Here is a 6838-nt window from a genome sequence, read left to right as displayed (position 1 = left end):
GCTGGCTGTCAGGTGGTGTCCAGCAAACGATGTGGGCTTCATAGACAATTGGACACTTTCTGGGGAAACCTGGTCTGATTAGGAGAGACGGCATCCATCCCACTTTGGATGGAGCAGCTCTCATATCTAGAAATATGGCCAAGTTTATTAGCTGACCAAAACCATGTCGACAACCCCAGAGTTGAGACCAGGAAGCAGAGCTGCAGTCTTACAGCTTCTCTGCGCCTCCATTAGAGCAGTTGCCCCACCAGTCCTTTTGTATAGAGACTGTGTCTGTCCCCCGTCCACCTACATTATTTAAAGATAAAAACAAACAGAAGGGAGTTCATCATAAAAACTTAATAAAAATGAAATCAACATCTCCAACAGTCCAAAATAAGAGATTAAATGTGGACTCCTGAATATCAGGTCTTTGTATCTAAATCTGTCTTAGTCAATGAATTAATTCTGTTATGATATTGATTTGTTTTGTCTCACTGAAAAACTGACTGCAGGAGGATGGAATATGTTAGCTTAATGAATCCACTCCTCCGAGTCATTATAATACTCATGTTCCTCGAAGTACTGGTCGAGGTGGTGGAGTTGGAGCGTATATTTGACTCAAGTCTATTAATAAATCCTAAACCTAAGTAAATTATAATTCATTTGAAAGTTCTTCTTCTTGCCTCACTCACCCAAACTGGAAAACATCGCAGCCAATTTTTTTGTTACAGTATATCGGCTCCTGGTCTTATTCTGAATTTTTATCTGAATTTGCAGAATTTGCATCAGGCTTGATCCTTAAAACAGATAAGTAATTATTGTAGGTGATTTTAACATTCAGTGGACAACCACAATGATAGTCTTAGTTACTGCGTTTATCTCTTTATTGACTCAATTGGCTTTTGTCAAAGTGTAAATAAACCGACTCATTGTCTGAACCAAACTCTTGATCTTGTTCTTTCATATGGCATTGAAATTGATAATCTAATAGTCTTTCCACAGAATCCTCTTCTGTCCGACCTTTTCAATAACCTTTGAGTTCATACTACTGGACTATAAGCCTTTGTGTAGAAAACTTCTACACAGATGTTTATATCTGTAGTGCTGTAGCCAAATTTAAGGAGTGATTCCTTCAGCATTGAATTCAATGCCATGTCTCAAAGTAACAGAGGACTTGTCTGCTTCCTTTAGCCCCTCACCAAATAGACCATCTTGTTGATAGTATTACAGGCTCCTTACGACAACTCTAGACTCTATTGCACCTCTGAAAAAGAAGACAATTAAACAAAGAAGGCTGCACCATGGTTATAGCCAGCAGACTCGTAAATTAAAGCAAGAGGCACGTAAATCTGAACGCAAATGGCGTGCCACTAAACTGGAGAGAATCTCATCTAGTCTGGCAAGATAATCTCAAAAACAACAGGAAGGCTCTCCGTATGCCAGAGCAGCCTACTACTCTTCATTAATAGAGGAGAATAAGAACAACCCCCAGATTCTCTTCAGCACTGTAGCCAGGCTAACAGGAATCACAGCACTACTGAACCATCTATTCCTTTAGGTCTAAGTAGCCATGACTTCATGAGTTTCTTTAATGACTAAGATTATAACTATTAGAGACAAAATGAATCACCTCTTGCCCTCAACAGGCATTGATCTGCATTCTGATACAGCAAGTTTGGAAACAGCTGTAAAACCTGATATGTATTTAGACTGTTTTTCTCCATCGACCTTCATCAAATAAACTTTATCATTTCTTGCAGCTAAGCCATCAACCTGTCTCTTAGACCCCCATCCCAACCAGGCTGCTCAAGGATGTTTTACCTCTAGTTAGTCATTCTTTATTACCTCTGATACGATTAATCTGTCTTTATTATCAGGATATGTACCACAGTCCTTTAAGGTAGCTGTAATTAAACCTCTTCTTAAAAGCCCACTCTAGACCCAGAGGTATTAGCCAACTACAGACCGATTCAAAAACCTTCCCTTCTGTCTAAGATACTTGAGAAAGCTGTAGCTAATCAGCTGTGTGACTTTCTCCCATAAAATAGTCTATTTGAGGATTTTCAGTCAGGATTTAGAGTGCATCATAGCACAGAGACCGCATTAGTTACAAATGACCTCCTAATGGCATCAGACAAAGGACTCATCTCTGTACTTGTCCTGTTAGATCTTAGTGCTGCATTTGACACCATTGACCATCAAATTCTTTTACAGAGACTAGAACATCAAATTGGCATCAAAGGAACCGCCCTAAGCTGGTTTAAATCGTATTTCTTAGATCGATCTCAGTTTGTTCACGTCAATGATAATCCTCCATGCATACTAAAGTTTGTCATGGAGTCCCACAAGGTTCTGTACTAGGACCACTTCTATTTAGTTTATATATGCTTCCTTTAGGGAACATTATTAGGAATCACTCCATTAATTTTCATTGTTATGCTGATACCCAATTATATTTATCGATCAAGCCTGATGCAACCAATCAGTTAACTAAACTCCAAGCATGCCTTAAGGATATAAAAAGTTGGATGACCTACAATTTTCTTATGTTAAATTCAGACAAAACTGAAGTTCTTGTAATTGGACCCAAACACCTCAGAAACTCTCTTTCTAGAGTCTTAGTTACCTTAGATGGGATCACCCTGGCCTCCAGCTCCACTGTAAAGAATCTTGGAGTTGTTTTTGATCAGGATTTGTCCTTTAACGTCCACATAAAACAAATTTCGAGGACTGCATTCTTCCACTTACGTAACATCGCTAAAATTGACGCATTGTCTCTCAAGCGGATGCAGAAAAACTAGTCCACGCATTTGTTACTTCAGGCTGGACTATTGTAACTCTTTGTTATCAGGCTGCTCTAATAAGTCTCTTAGGACTTTGCAGTTAATTCAGAATGCTGCTGCACGTGTTCTGACAGGAACCAAGATCAGAGATCACATCTCTCCCATTTTGGCTTCCTTGCATTGGCTACCTATTAAATCTAGAATAGAATTTAAAATTCTTCTCCTTACTTACAAAGCTCTTCATGGTCAGGCACCATCGTATCTAAAAGAGCTCAATACTTACTACCCCTCTAGAACACTGCGCTCTCGGACGCTGGGTTCCTTGTAGTTCCATTAGTCTCCCAAAGTAGATTGGGAGCCAGAGTTTTCAGCATCGGCTCCTCTTCTGTGAAACAAACTACCTTCTGGGTTTGGGAGGCAGACGCGGCAACACTTTAAGATAGACTTAAGACTTCCTTTTTGATAAAGCCTAAGTTAGGGCTGGCTAGGTCATCCCTTAGTTATGTGCCATAGGTTAGACTGCCGGGGGCTCCCCCCCCCCCCCCCCCCTCCCCAGGGTATGCTGCCAGGACGCTTGTTGAGATGCAGTCACATCTCCCTTACCGAAAACCCTCTCTTTCACTTTCACTCTCTCCTTCTTTCTTTCTTTCTCTTCTCTCTCTCTCTCTCTCTCTCCCTCTCTCTCCCTCTCCCTCTTACCATCTGTGGACATACATGTCTCATTAATACATGTCTCAAACTTCCCCGGAGTTTCTGTGCTCTGTCGTCCAGCAGGTTCTCGTGGATCGTGGCTGCTGCTGTGATCCTGCACGGCGTCCACTACATATATTATTACTGTCATTATTACTACCATATCTGCTACTGTGGTCATTTTATCATTCATTGTAATTCATTGTCATTTTATCAGTCATTGTAATTGTACAATATGTTTGTGTTGATTTGTCCTGTACACGTGACATCTATTGCACGTCTGTCCGTCCTGGGAGAGGGATCCCTCCTCTGTGGCTCTTCCTGAGGTTTCTTCCACATTTTTTCCCTGTTAAAGGTTTTTTGTGGGAAAGTTTTTCCTCACTCGAACCGAGGGTCTAAGGACAGAGGGTGTCACTCCCTGTACAGATTGTAAAGCCCTCTGAGGCAAATGTATTTTGTGACTTTGGGCTATACAAATAAAATTGATTTGATTTGATTTGAATAGCGTGGACCAGTGTGTTCCAGCTGGAGAACTTCAAAACGTTGAGCCCCCAGTTGTTTACTCACCATGGTTGTCTTCATTGTAGAGACCTGAGGGCGAATTTCTGCATCCGGCAGTCTAATCCTATGGCAGCATAACTAAGGGATGACCTGAGCCAGCCCTAACTATAGGCTTTATCAAAAAGGAAAGTCTTAAGTCTATTCTTAAAAGTGTTGACCGTGTCTGCCTCCTGAACCCAGAATGGTAGTTTGTTCCACAGAAGAGGAGCCTGATAGCTGAAAGCTCTGGCTCCCAATTTACTTTTGGAGACTATAGGAACCACAAGGAACCCAGCATCCTGAGAGCGCAGTGTTCTAGAGCGGTAGTAAGGTATTATGAGCTCTTTTAGATATGATGGTGCCTGACCATGAAGAGCTTTGTATGAAGGAGAAGATTTTAAATTCTATTCTAGATTTAATAGGTAGCCAATGCAAGGAAGCCAAAATGGAGGAGATGTGATCTCTGATCTTGGTTCCTGTCAGAACACGTGCAGCAGCATTCTGAATTAACTGCAAAGTCCCTAAGAGACTTATTGGAGCAGCCTGATAACAAAGAGTTATAATAGTCCAGCCTTGAAGTAACAAATGCGTGGACTAGTTTTTCTGCATCCGCTTGAGAGACAATGTGTCTGATTTTAGCGATGTTATGTAAGTGGAAGAATGCAGTCCTCGAAATTTGTTTTATATGGACATTAAAGGACAAATCCTGATCAAAAACAACTCCAAGATTCTTTACAGTGGAGCTGGAGGCCAGGGTGATCCCATCTAAAGTAACTAAGACTCTAGAAAGAGAGTTTCTGAGGTGTTTGGGTCCATTTACAAGAACTTCAGTTTTGTCTGAATTTAACATAAAAAAATTGTAGGTCATCCAACTTTTTATATCCTTAAGGCATGCTTGGAGTTTAGTTAACTGATTGGTTGCATCAGGCTTGATCGATAAATATAATTGGGTGTCGTCAGCATAACAATGAAAATTGATAGAGTGATTCCTAATAATGTTCCCTAAAGGAAGCATATATAAACTAAATAGAAGTGGTCCTAGTACAGAACCTTGTGGGACTCCATGACAAACTTTGGTATGCATGAAGGATTCATCATTGACGTGAACAAACTGAGATCGATCTAAGAAATACAACTTAAACGGTTCCTTTGATGAATCATAGGGGGTCATAAATGCTGTTCACGGTAGATAAGACACCTTGACGAGTGAAGGGTTTGTCTTAATCAGCTGCTTTGAAGGTAAAGGTGTCAGACATTAGGTCCCAGTTGAGACCAAGGCTACGCAGCATAGGAAGTGCATCAGAGCCAATGTCCAGGTTTTTGAAGTCATTGGCATGGTCCTCAGATGGAAAAGCTTCCATCACCTCTCTTTTATTTGATGCAATTTTATGTAGTCGTAAGTTAGAGTCTGACAGAACTTCCTGCGTACATTTGAGTAGGTCTGCTGCAGCCTCGACTGTAGGGAGACTCTTTAGGCCGTCATCAACGTAGAAGTTGTGGTTCACAAACTGCTTGACATCGAGGTCTGCATCTCGTATGGACTGCCTTAGACAGTAGACTGCCACTATTGGAATTTCCAAATACGTGGACCCTCATACGGTATTCCTCGAGAAGGGTATTGTTGAGGTCAGGTCCGGTTAAAAGCACATCGTTAAGTGACACTCCACTGTGCTGAGCGCTGGAGTCGAACACTACATGGATGTTTCCTGGTTTTCTTGGATGATACACGCCAAAGAACGGTAAGTACCATCGCTCCTCATTTTCCTTAAGTGGGGGTGCCACTTCGGCATGATTGTTCTGGAAAACCTTTTCCATTGTAATGGAAAATTTATATTACATGATTGTGTGTTCTTTTATAACCATATATAGCCATGTTTGATCTCAGTAATATTCAAAAAGTTTTTGAAGTATAACACTGTGTGCCTTATAATCTTGTTTAGTTTCACTCAGTACCTTGCACTTAGAAATCTTTCTCTCATTTATGCAAGTTGTTTGAAGATTGATTTTTGATGTATAAACTTGACCTTGGTTCTCACGGTCCAGCAGAGCTTGTTAGTGAGGTTTGATAGGGATGAGCACACTCCATTGTAACCACCTGGTACAGTTAGATAAGTAAATCATAATAATGACGAATCCTCTTTAGAAATGTATAAGAATCACTGTGGGACTGCCCCACCCTGAACATTTTTCTGCAGACTGTCTTGTGCATTTGTAGAACTGTTCCTCTTGCAAGAATAAAATGACAAAACCTTTAAAGACCAATAGATTGATTCAAGATCCTTATTTTGTGTCGGTGAATTGCTTCCCAGAAATTTCAGCAACACCATAAAGGCGAAAAAGTGCTCCTTCATCACTGGCTTTCTCTCGAGACTACGTCTCAGTGATGAAAGTCGATTCAGAGCCTGGGCCTTGTTGTCTGGCAAGCGACGCCTTGGCGACTTGAATAGCAGCAGGGCTACCCAGCTGTTGCTCTCCTCTTTCGTTAACCCTCGTTCCATTTTTTGTAAGAGGAAGAATGCAGTCCTCGAAATTAGTTTTATGTGGACATTAAAGAACAAATCCTGATCAAAAACAACTCCAAGATTCTTTACGGTGGAGCTGGAGGCCAGGGTGATCCCATTTCAAGTAACTAAGTCTCTAGAAAGAGAGTTTCTGAGGTGTTTGGGTCCAATTACAAGAACTTCAGTTTTATCTGAATTTAACATCAGAAAATTGTAGGTCATCCAACTTTTAATATCCTTAAGGCATGTTTGGAGTTTAATTAATTGATTGGTTTCATCAGGCTTGATCGATAAATATAATTGGGTGTCGTCAGCATAACAATGAAAATGAATGGAGTGATT

This window comes from Larimichthys crocea, chromosome XIV, assembly GCF_000972845.2.
Source record: "Larimichthys crocea isolate SSNF chromosome XIV, L_crocea_2.0, whole genome shotgun sequence".
Lineage (NCBI taxonomy): Eukaryota > Metazoa > Chordata > Actinopteri > Sciaenidae > Larimichthys > Larimichthys crocea.
The sequence above is the reverse complement of the archived record's forward strand: the minus strand, read 5'-3'. Positions refer to the sequence as shown.